Source organism: Mustela lutreola, chromosome 4 (assembly GCF_030435805.1).
Source record: "Mustela lutreola isolate mMusLut2 chromosome 4, mMusLut2.pri, whole genome shotgun sequence".
Classification (NCBI taxonomy): Eukaryota; Metazoa; Chordata; class Mammalia; order Carnivora; family Mustelidae; genus Mustela; species Mustela lutreola.
In genome coordinates this window covers 32,971,335-32,984,092 of record NC_081293.1, presented here as the reverse complement: position 1 = coordinate 32,984,092, position 12,758 = coordinate 32,971,335, and the positions used below count along the sequence as shown (strand labels likewise).

Here is a 12,758-nt window from a genome sequence, read left to right as displayed (position 1 = left end):
TTTTGCTATTCATGGCCTGCATGTAGTCAACCCGGTGATTTTTATCTCTACATGGATATGTATTATGACTAACTTATTGAAAAATCTAAATATTCACTTATAACAACTTTAATGTAATTGTTCAGATACATTAGGGTACTATTTGGCTGAGATATAGATTTTGTAGTGATACACCAAAGCCCTTTTAACTGGTATGTGAATCCATTTGCGTTTAGAAGGGAACATCAGTCCAGTTACTGATGTTAATGGTTATTGTTCCTCAGGTTTCAGTTTTGCATGGATCCATTTCCCAGAACTTGGCATTGATTTTCTTAAGTATGATTTTTATAATACCAAGTAGGACAGTTACATTAATAAGTTCTACTCCTCTCTTATCAAACAGATCATTTATGCCTGGACAACCCAGGTCTACACATCGTGTTTTTCACAAAGACAGTTGGATTTTAAGTGATTAGGCTTCTGTGGATTCTCTTCATCACTTCCCTTCTTCCCTCTCTCCTGGCAGTTAATTCTTATCTTTCAAGAACTGGCTCAAGCATTATCTTGCCTCGTAGATCTTTCCGGAATCTCCATATCCACCATCAGAATTAGTGTCTCCCTTCTTTGCTCTGTAGCACTTGGTATTTGCACCATTAGCAGAATGGCTAGTTAGCAAGGGGCATGCCCACCTCTCCAGCTGGGCTGGGAGCTTTTTGAGGGCAACCCAGTGCCTCACCTCCCCATCACCCAACCCAGTGTAGGGAATCAGATGCATTCTTTATATTTGGTGACAGTAATAAATCATGTAAAAATACTAAGGGGCACTTGGGTGGCTCTGTCATTAAGTGTCTGCCTTCAGCTCAGGTCATGATCCCAGGGTCCTGGGATCAAGTTCCCTGTTCTGAGGGTTCCCTGTTCTGAGGGAAACCTGCTTCTCCTTCTCCCACTCCCCCTGCTTGTGTTCTGTCTCTTGCTGTCTTTCTCTCTCTCTGTGTCAAATAAATAAATAAAATCTATATTTAAAAAAATATTAGGCTAATAGGGGCACTAGTGCAACTCAGTTGGTTAAACAAATGACTCTAGATCTTAGCTCAGGTCTTCGTCTCAGCATTGTGGACTTGGGTCCTGAATTGGACTCCACACTGTGTGTGAAGCCTACTTAAAAGAAAAAGAAGTATCAATGTTTATGCCATTTTACCTGAGAAAGCAAAATTGACATAAAATTAGGTGACAAATCCATATATATGGACTTTGGGAGTCATTCCTCTCAGGAAACTGAATAGTTTTTCTACTAACTAAATTGCTGCCATTCTGTTTTTTATGATAAAAGTGCCATAGAGGTGAAAACATTGGTATGGGTGTCTTTCTCAAGCTGACTCTACCTTTGTTTGAGTGAAGGGAGGGTATTTGGATCATATGCCTGGAAACATGCATGTCATGAGACAAATATGCGGGCATGTCTATCAGGACAACAGATGATATCCTCTTCCTGAGTATAATGGGAAAAGCAAGAGTGTGGGGAGGCCTGCATCATGACCTGGTTGAGGGAGTAACATTCAGAATGTGTCTCAATGTTCAAACTTCCCTTCCGCTTGAGCATCACCCTTTGCCTCAGTTTTCCATATGAGAAGTGGGTGGAAGTCAGTGGAATTATTGTGTAATAAAAATAGTGTTTATTTCCTGTGAGTCAAGGACCATGCTGAATCCATGAGCTCATGTAATCCTAACAATATCCCTATACAGTGGTAACATTAGGATTCCCCCTTTCACAGGAGAGAAAATGGCAGCTTGGCAGTGACGTGACTTGCTCAAGGTCAACTACAAGAGCATGGGAAAGTCTGTGGCTTGAATCCAGGTCTTTCTAACTATAAAGCCTTTCTTTAATTTTACCTCCATGCTAAGCTGCCTCTGTGAGAAATCTTGAGAGTTTCATAAAAAGAGCTCTATGTAGAATGGGTCAGGGAATCCTTATTAGAGTGTTTAGTGGAAAATTAATGAAATTAATATCCTATATTTTCTTGAGAGAGCTCCCAGCTGTTATGGAACTGTACAGTGCTTAATTTGATCAATCACATGGTCTTTTGAATTTGGTTAAGCTGATATTTCTGCCAGGTGATTTCTGAGACTTTCGTCCATTGCAATAGGAGTTCAGAGGGCAGAGGTCTTTGTTAGGACTGCAGGGGGTCAGTGTTGGAGAGTGGTGCTGCCTCTCCTCAACCTTGCCTTGTTGTCTTCTTTCCTACCAGTAGGTGGAAATAGAACTGAATCTTCCAGCTCTTGCTCTTTCCGCTGAGTCCCAGCAGGATTCCTTTAATTTCTGCCTCAAAAGAACATCAGCCAAAAAAATGCCCTCAGGAGAGGTTCGGAGTGTACAGTTAGGGGATTGTTATTCTGCAGAAAGACTGGAGGATTTCCAGGGTGATGGTCAGATAATGGGTTTAGCCTCTTACAAGGCCAGGGTGCTGGAGGCAGCTGCTGGCAGTCTTGGGTGTCCTGTGAGCCCTGCTGGACACCCACCTCGAGTGGGTTTTCTTCCCCGGTTCTGAGCACATGTCCTTTTCTGAGACTTTTATTCTGAGTTTTAAAACTTTGTACTTGCTCTCAATTTGTATATCATCATTTTTTTTCCAGAAACCACATTTCTGAAATAAAAACTTACCCAATTGAAATGCATAAATGAATGAATAAAGGGGGAAAGCCTCCCATTTGTGGTCCCCCTCACCTCCTCAAGGTATCCACTAACAGTCTGTGGCATCACTATCCAGGCAATTTTCTACACATCTACAAGTATAGATCTTCGTTTAAATAAAATTAGTATCATGTCATAAGCATTATGCTACATCTTGCCTTTGCCACTCATCAGTGGTTTAGGGCTGTTTATATATATGATTATCTCTAGAACAGTGGTTCTCAATGGGGGCAAGCTTTCCCCACACACACACATACACACCACACATACTACAAAGAATGATCTGGCTCTCCATGTCAACAGTGCTGAGGTTGAGAAGCACTTCTCTAGAAAGCCTCATTCTTTGTAATGGGCACATAGTATTCTACTGTGTGGATTTTCCATCCTGTATTAATCCATCTTCCTACAAGCAGCCCTGTAAGGCTGTTTCCAACACCTTCCTATTAAAAACGATGTTGCAGTGACTATTGTTTTACATCTTTGGGCACTGTGAAATTTTATTTCTACAAGATAAAGACACAAAAGTAAAATGTCTTGAGTATGGGAATTTTATTTTAAAAGTAAAAGACCAAAAAACAAAACATTGTTTTTTAAGTTGCTGGCACGCTCATTTGGTGGCAAAACCTGATCTGAACTAGCATGAGGCTAGACACAGTCTTTATTTATTTAGACGTTTTGTGATTAGGGAATGCTGCCTCTGTCTCTGATGGGGATGTTACATAATAAATAGCAGAAGTACCTCATTGATTTTTTTTAAATCTTAAAAATAATTGAATTCCAGAGTTTTCCAACCTTTTATTATTGTAGTGATGTCCTGCATTTAGTCCCTATAGTCCTCATGTGTTAGAATGAGTGGATAGGGATGACTTTGATGATTTTGTATTCAGCAACTGAAACCCCCTTTTAAAAGTTATTTGGTCCTATCAAGAAGAGCTGCATGTATTCAGGTTGTAATTACTGCCAGTGACTTGTGGCTTTCCACCCAAATTAGCCCATCAGAAAACAACAAGAATGACCTTGAGGAGCACTTTTTGCCTTGATTTTATGAGTAACATTTAAAATATTAGCAATAACTACAACAATTGCTTACTGTGGTCCATGCTTTTAAAAAACATTACCAAGTCTGACTTTTACAATGGTGACTCCAAAGAAGTGTGTTTTTAGCTTCCTTTATGCATGAGAGAATGGGCTTTGGCAGTTGATGACTTGGGCAAAGTCACATAACTGGCAAGAAGCAGAACTCAAGTCCACAGTAGTGTGTGCTGCATCCCTCCTCAGTGTTAGTCCAATTCACTTTCCCCCAGGTGGACAGAGTTTTAGTATTTCTACATTGATGACCATTAAAATTTTCTGAGAAAAAAAAATTGGTCTCAAGTTGCTTTTTTGCTTTTTTGCTCAAGAGGTTGCACTCGGACCCGAGGGCAAATAGGTGAATGTCACTCAAGTCAAGTGGATATTGTCATCCCAACATTAAGAGAAAGTCGTTGGAGCAAATCTGAGGTCACAAGCTCTCCCACCAGAGGACTCCAGCATGGAGCGTTGTTTGAAATGAGAAAATGTTAATGTCCTCCCTGGAGCCTGAGTTTGATATGATATTAGGGGAACGCTTTCAGCTTTATTTATTTCTCTTGGTTTAATCCCAAGAAGATGTCACTTTCCATTATAAAAATTGCAGGTGTAAAATTTATTCTCTTTTGTTCTTTATAGCAGAGCCAATCCAAGAAACCTCAGGAGAAATTCCTGCCCCAAGCCAGTTGGAATTTTTGATTCCTGAATTTTTATGTGTGACCAGCTTCAGCCAAGATCACATCCAAGAAGGATGCTCCTAGATTGTTTTTTTTATTTGTTTGTTTGATGTTGTTGTTGTTTTAACCACTGATTCTAGAACTTGGCTCTAGGAGTTTCTTCAAATATCAGTGTGCAAGGAACCTTCCCATTCCTCAGCAGATCCCACTTCCTTGATGTACCTTTCCCATGGTGTCCTCTGCAGTTCAACCTACTGACTTGTTTTCAAGTTTCAAGTTCATAATTGATTTTATATCCGTGAAAGGGAATATCACAGATTGAACTGAATGTAGACCAGTTAAGAACTCCTGTTAACCCTTTTCCCGCCCAGCTTTTATTATTGCTTATAGATGTCTTTCAACTTTTTACACATGGTTCTTCACCCTGGGTGGTTTCTCTCTGGTTCTTTGATCTTTGTGAAAGGCAAAATAGACTCTCCAGTTTCCCCAATGCAATGCCCGTCCTCACTGCACCCCAGAATCTCTCACAGAGGTTTCTATATATTCTGCACTAACACCTTCATAGCCCTAGACTCCTTTCTGCCTCAGGGCCTTTGCACATACTGGTTTCGCTCCCTGGGATGCACAGTCTACCTACTATCTCTTTGTACCTGGTGATTAACTTCAGTTCATGTCCTCAAAGAAGGCTTTCTAAAATTATACCTTCCCCTTGCAAAGACTAGCTATTAGTTTGATTACCACGTAAGTCTGTTTCTAGCATAACACTATACATGGTATTGGGCCAAAGACCAGGTAAAATACTCCAATGTAATAAATATTCATGCAGTAAGTGAACAAGCAAGGCCTGTACTTCTCTGTGTTTCCAGAGAAGTAACTCCTCTGCTTTGAGACTTTATTTTGTAGACCAGTGTTTTCTCTAAAATGTACCTCTTTCTTCAAGTCACTCACCTGTCCCTCCTGCTGCCCCTACCTGCCAGCCTTTGCACTGTCCCTGTCCAGATCATCCTGGTTCCCATTCTGGAACCATCATGTTAAAAATAACTGGCTTATTTAGGCATTTTTCTGTTATGTCATTCCTCCTTAATATCAACAATGTTGTTTTAGATATAGTTCATTTATTACTATTATTTCAAGCATATAGGAAAGCACAGAGAAGCTTATGACAAATAGTCATGTATCCACTGCCCAGAGTTGTAAATCCTATTTGCCTCAGACTTTTGTTTTTAAGGAAATGAAATGTTAAAGAGACCTAGTCCCTATTCTCTCTTCCTTCTTCAGAGATAACCACTATGAGGACAATTGTCAGACTCGTCATTGGAAAATCTGTGAGTGAAAGAAAATAGAAAATATGACATTCTGGCTAGCCTTTTCAATGGGAAATATCTCACTCTTGTTTTCATTTATATTTTCCTAGTAAGGTTGAACATTTTTCAGTTTATTGGCTACTTAAGCTACTTCTGTAAATTGCCTATTAATATCTTTTGCCACTTACGTGTTTGGTTATTTGTCTTTTTCTCATTGGTTTATAAAGTTTACTGTGTAGATGGATTATTCCTTTGCTTTGTATATGTTGCAGATACCTTCTTCTAGTCCATAACTTTTATCTCTCTTGTCTCTGTTCAGATGATCACGTGTTGTATAAGAATTTTAGATTTGAAAACAATCTAACATTTTCCTCTTTGATTTCTGTTTTTTTTTATTTTTATTATATTCCCTGATCCATGATTAGAAAGAGATTCTCAAAATGTTTTAAATGTTTTGATTTTCATGTTCTGGATTTTCATTCATCTGGAATTTATTTTGTTATTAGGTAGAAGTCTAATTGATTTTTACCAAGTTGCCACATACAGTTGGGTATATTTTTTCTGTTGCCATCTTTATACTACTTGTTTGCTTTTCTTGTCTTATCGCACTGCCTAGTACTTTCTTTTTTTTTTAAAGATTTTTATTTATTTATTTGATAGACAGAGAGAGATCACAAGTAGGCAGAGAGGCACTGCCTAGTACTTTCATTGCAGTATTAAATTGATGTGTTCTTGGGCTGATGCTAAATATCATTTAATTTTGATTACACTAATAGCTAATAATGCAGGTATTATCTCAACTTTATAGATGAAGTAACTGAAACTTGGAGAGGGTAATTAACATTCTCAGAATCACACAGCTAGTAAGTAATAACAGAGTCAGTATTCAAATAGAACTCTGAGTGACCACAGAGTTGAACTGCTTATACTGTCTCTTATCACAAATGACTCTGGGAAAAGATACTCTGTCTACCTTGCCTGCTCTTGCCTAGATTCTCTATGTATAATGAAGAAAGGAGATTTTATTGAAGTCATGCCAGAAAAGCACTTCCAGTGTGTCTGAACAAAACCAATAGACTTTGTTTAATTTAGACCTGCCAAAAGCAGATTAAAGAACCTTGTAAGTATGGAACAGGTCTTATTCCAGATGGTATAAGCATTCACCCAGGTTAAAAAAAAAAAAGTCACATCCTGAAGTCTCCTTCAGGAAGGAGGAGTATATCTTCATAATAAGTTAACATTCTCAGGAATATTAACAAGTAACTGGAATTCCTTCCTTTTTTTCTCCCTTTCTTCCTCCCTTGCTCCTTTCTTTCCCTCCCTCCCAGCCTCTATCCATAAAAGATTTGAGGCAGCTGCACATATCTACCCAAGACAAAAATAAAATAATAAGATGAGAAAAACAGGGAAAAAAGGAAAAATAAATATGGCAAAATTAATGTTTGCCTTAGCGTCATTTGTGAGAGTTTGGCCACAACATAGCCCTAAGCATCCTAGCAACTGAAGCAAAGAAAATCTATCCAGCTACACAATTCATAGTGACCATGGGATCAAAATAGAATCGTTGCTAAGGGGATACATAGCATTTCCTAATTTTGCCATGGCCCTCGTACAGGGACCCTCTGTGATGTGGGCAGTGCTTACCAGCATCTTCCCAGTAATGAGGAGGTACATCTCACCTGTACCCAGTTCCCCTACTCAATACCAAGCTCTTGAGGGGGCAGGCACCATATCTATTGTATTCTTCATTATATACCAGAGCCCAACACCTAGTAGGTGCTCAGGATATATTTTTTAAATGAATGAATATTTGTAACATCCACCAATAAAAGCCAATGGCTGAATACAAGATCAATGTGCAGAAATCAATTATATTTCTTCACACTGGCAATGAACAATTCCAAAGTGAAATTAAGAAAACATTCCATTTACAATATCATCAAAAGAATAAAATACTTAGAAGTAAATCTAACAGAAGAGGTACAAGACTTGTATATGGAAAACTACAGAACAGCATTGAAAAGTCAATGGCAAAACATTGGAGCAAATTTATTAAAACCAATTTTACATGAAGTAAAAATGTTGATATTTTAGGAATATGGCTTTCCCATGATTTGATTTGATCAAAGACTGTAATTTAAAATTTAATACAGATAGATAGGCCAAACGTACTTCTGGCAATTCTGTATGATCATTACTTTTTGCATCCAAGCCCTTGGTAAGAAGGAACAGGAGAGAAGTGGGGTTTTCATTCTTGGTCAAGAATCCGAAGGGTAAATATTACATGTTGCCAATAAACAGTATTGCTAGAAACTTAGATGAATCTATAATATACCACAATTGCTTTGAGAGTTGGGAAAGAGTATATTAGGTAAAACAAAATCAGGATGTATGGGGGAAATGGGTAACATTTGGCCTCAAATGTTTAGCAGCATCTAATTCACACTAAGGACACTTGTATGAATTCCCAAGTTCAACCATTAATCTGTATTCTGACACCTGCCTTAAAGATGTGTCTGCTGTCATTAGCTGATTTTTCTTGAGCCCACAATATGGGCCTCCCACTCTTGCAAACCACTTCACTGATGTTTTCTCATGTAATGCCCTTGGCTCCATTAAAGAGGCACTGATATTGCTCTCTCCTTTTACAGAAGAGGAAACTGGGTTCTAGAGAAGTTAAGCCACTTGCCCAGGGTTGCACAGGAGATGTGACAGTGCCAAAAACCACACCCACACCCTGGCCTGGGAACCACGCCACCTGTGTACCCAACCACCTTGCCACTTGTTTCTAGCCTGGTGAGAGCAAACACTGGTTTCCTGTGATTGGCCAGAAGTGCTTTTCCCTGTTAGATATGGCTAATGTTGGATGTACTCTGGGGTTTTTGTTTTGATTTTGGCTTCAGGACACCACAGTTAAAGAATTGCCCCAATCTTAAGACCATCTGTCCAGAGTGTCTCCTAGAATTTTAGGATAAGCAGCTACAGTTTATATGGCATTTGCCAAGTGTTGAACTCAGAAACGTTACTGCTACAGCAGGGGCCTGGACACGAGCATGGTTCCCAGGCTTAGTTCCTGCCTCACAAGGATTCTCATTCTGTAACAGGAGCAGAGTGTGTAGTGAAGACCTTGGGCTCTGAAATCAACTAATACAGTTCAAATCCCGGTTTAATCATGGAACCGTCCTCATAGTGGTGTTGGAAGGAATAACTAGGCCTGTCGGGGCACTTCACACACCAGAAGGGCACTTAGAAAGCTTTTCAGAACAGTAGCAGCTAAAACATACCACCTTTTTTTTTTTTAATCTTTCAAGTATTTATTATGTATGTTAGCCACTTTAAACGGCACTAGAAACACAAAAACAGAAATTGAAACCTTATATAATTTACAGTCAGGTGAGGGTGGAGAACAGTATTCAGATATTCACTCAAAGACTGGAATGCGCAAGACCAAAAATGTGTTAAATGCTGGAGAAGGGACTATAATGTTGGGATATTCAACTTTGTCATGGAGCTCAAGGAAGCGTCCTTAAAAATTCAGCTTATATATAAAGAATGTTTGAGAGTTTGCTTGATGGGGAAAAGAGAAAAGAGAATTCCAGGCATCGGAAAAATATCTGTAATGCAGTGTGGTGAAATTCTGTATGAGTTCCTAAAGTTCATCTAATGGGGCTATGGTGCTAGGAGTCTGGATAAGTTTAGTCTCATGTGGTTGTGGTGCTGGGAGTTTGGGTAAGTTTTGTGTAGACAGACACAGCACACCACCTTTTAAAACTGGACATCAGAGTGGGGAATGTGTCTTGACGACAGGCAGATACAGCCCAGCATTCAGAGCCTACAGCAGCTTTGTGCTGCAGACTGCGAAGGCCGCTTGGACACTCGCCAGGCCGGACTTTGAAAATTTAAACATTTTCAAAATTATTTTTAACCAAACTTAAAGAACAGGGATTCCCACAGTGTGAAGGACGCTGCTGCAGCTTTGCCGTATCCCCTGGGGAAAGGGACCAAGGGAAGCTTCCTTTTGTTTGTTGGAAGAAAGGAGGGATAGAGCGGAGTACAGGGTGGAGACAAGCATAGGACTGAGAGCTCTGTGCCCGGGTGCTCGGCCAGCTGCCCTTGAGCTCCTGGCAGTCTTTCCACCTCCATAAAACCAGGGGGCTGGACAGTGGGCCCTCCTGATGCTGACATTCTGTGAAACCATAAACGCCTCTGTCGGGCTGCAGTTTAACGTGGACCCTCAGCTTTTATGGAGGGACCGTGTTAGTCTGGGCCCTTGCAAAGATGTCTCTGTATCTTTTGCATAAGTACCGGAGAAGGCATTGTCCTTTCTATTACCTGGTACCCTATATCCCAGCTTATAAATTCCTCTGGAAATTTGGAGCCAGGAAAAAGTTTGTTTCTCAGCTTGAACCCTTACTTGTTTTTGGATTGGATGACATCTATGCTCCCCCCTCAGTGTGTTTCTCTTGTGAATCCCTTTGCCAAGAAGCTCAAGAGCTAAACATAGTGGTTAACAATAGTGGCTTCCCTCAGACAACCCGGGGCTCTAAATCCTTCTCAGAGCTGGATATTATTGTCGTTTGACTTTATGTACTATAATATAGAAACCACACCAAATCCCTCTGAGGCATTCCACGGGGCATCGGTCGTTGATGCAGAATGACACAGTGACTAGATACAGACATACACGAAGGCTGTTTCCCACTCTCAGTGGCTTCTGTTGTGCTGCTCTGTTGTCCCTCTTCTGTTTCCCCACACCCAGTGAGCGTGAAACAACAGCAGCACCTGGGACTCAGTAAGGACCTACTCTGACCTGGCACTCAAGTCTTTTCTATGTGTTTTCTCATTCAGCAACGTTGTGTTTGAGGGTATTACTATTTTCTTTACTTAAAGGTGAGGAAATTGAGACACCCGAAGGTTAAGTAGCTGCTCAAGACCTCAAGTTAGTGAGAGACCAGCCCTTTCCCTCACTGGTGGTGGATAGGCAAGCCAAGAGGATCCCATTAGACCCAAAGAGTTCCTTCAGCCCTGGGATTCCTAGTGGCAGAGAGGCTTTAGCCCATCTGGTATTGGCTTGTTTATGTGGATGGTTACTAAACCAAGCACAAGCAAACAAAAACAAGGAGTTAACATAAGGACAAGAAGGAGAGAATTGGTGACCACAGAAGATGGGAAAAACTTCTGGGTTCTGACTCTCCTGAGATTTATTCTGAACTCCCATTGAATCTGTTTGTTTGGGGAACCCCATAGAGTCTGAAATGTCAATTTTTTTTTTTTTTTTTTTTGGAATGTGTATGGAGTCAGGCTGTGGTTGGGGGATGGTTCCTGAGACAGCCTGCATTCCCCCAGACTTGGATCTACTTGGAGTCCAGCTTGGCTGTGGGTCACAAATCCTGCCCAGCCCTAACAGGGTTGTGGAAGCATTTCCTAGTGTTGCCTGGCTTCCAGAGCTGGCACCACTGGAGGAACCTGTCAGCCCACTTGGCCACAAGCCCTAAGCCAGTCCTGCATGGTAGCATCTTTAGCACCAGTCCTCGCTCCTCCTCCCACTGAATACAAGACTGGCCACAAATATGGACAGAGTGGGAAGGTGTCATGGCCAGCTGACTACCCAGGGCCTGGCCTTATAGATAGACTGGGTAAGTATAGCCTTACTCTAGCCATTGGACTCAGCTGGGAAGGTGTATTCCATAGGCAGACGTCTAAGTGTAACCAAATAATAAGACAAATTTTAACATTTCACATTCAAAAGTGTCTTGCATTCAGTCAACAAATATTGATTGAGCATTGCCCTGTGCTGAGCATCATTCCACGTGCTAGGGGCAGAGCAGCAAGCAAGCTAATCTGGAGCTGCTGATAGGGAGCTCGCTGATTCTGCAGGCTATTGCCTGCGTGTGGTCAAGTGCTGTGCTTGAGAAACATTGTCTTTTGAAATCTCTTTGGTTGGCTCTGCCTTTAATCTGGAGATGGTATCATTGCTCGAAACATTTTTGGAACTGCCCTTTAGGAATCGCCTTCAGAGCTAGTCTGAGCCACACAGGAAAATCCATCTTACTATTTTATAGCCACACCTAGATTGTGACCAAAAATGGTATTGCCCTGCTTGATGACCTACATTATTCCCCAGACTTGGCTCTGATTGAGTGGCCTGTAAGCCAAAATTACATCCACCCTCTAAGGATGGCTAATCATCACCACTGGGCATATTAGTAGTCATTTGGATAATTTTTAAATAATTTATCACTTGCCCAAACCCCCATCACCCTTGGTGGCTCTGTAGGAACACTTAGCTCAGGCTCCCTTATTTTTATGGTGCAATAACCTCCTTCTGCCTCCACTTTCCCTACCAGGTGGGAAGGCTCTGGAAAATAGGACCATATAGTTATACCCTCTGCAGTGCCCAACATGGAACTGATATTCAAAAATGTGTATTTACTCAAATGGAATGTACAGGCTCTGAAGGAAGTTTCCAAAGAGGTTTTCCAGAATTGATCTGAGTGACAGGAGTGTCACTAAAAGAATGGGTAGTGTTAGTGTCATATATGGAACTCTAGAATCCACCAGGCCTGGCTCCAATCCCTGCTTTTCCCCTTAACCAGCTGTGTGGCTGGCCCCACAAGGCACTCATTCCCTCTGAGCCTTCATTTCTGCATCTGTGGAATGGGAATGATAAAACTGCCTCTTAGGGGCTTTTATAGGGCAAATGAGAATACTCATATAATGCCCTTAGCATGGTACCTACTGCATAGTACACCCAATAAATGTGAATGGTGTTGTTATTATTATGATTATTACAGTGGTGGTGGTGGTGGTGGTGATGGTTAGGGAAGCTGGCAAGAGCAATAGACTGGTGGTTAAGGAGCCACCAGACAACTCTGGTACACTGCTTACCAGCTCACCACCACCTCACTCCTCTGTGCTTTGGGGGTTCTCTTCATATACAGAAGAGGAACAATGATAGTATCTACCTTGCAGAGCTCTTGTGGGGGCTCTGGGAGGTGTGCCCGCAAAGCGTTAGCACAGTGCCCAGCACATGATAAATCC

The 12,758-nt window shown here is 41.0% G+C and overlaps 1 protein-coding gene across 2 annotated transcripts in view; it reads left to right on the top strand.

Annotated features, from left to right (window-relative positions):
* PLCE1 (phospholipase C epsilon 1) overlaps positions 1 to 12,758 on the top strand; it is a 320,103-nt gene that overhangs the window by 84,917 nt on the left and 222,428 nt on the right. The gene's annotated exons all lie outside the window — the stretch shown is intronic.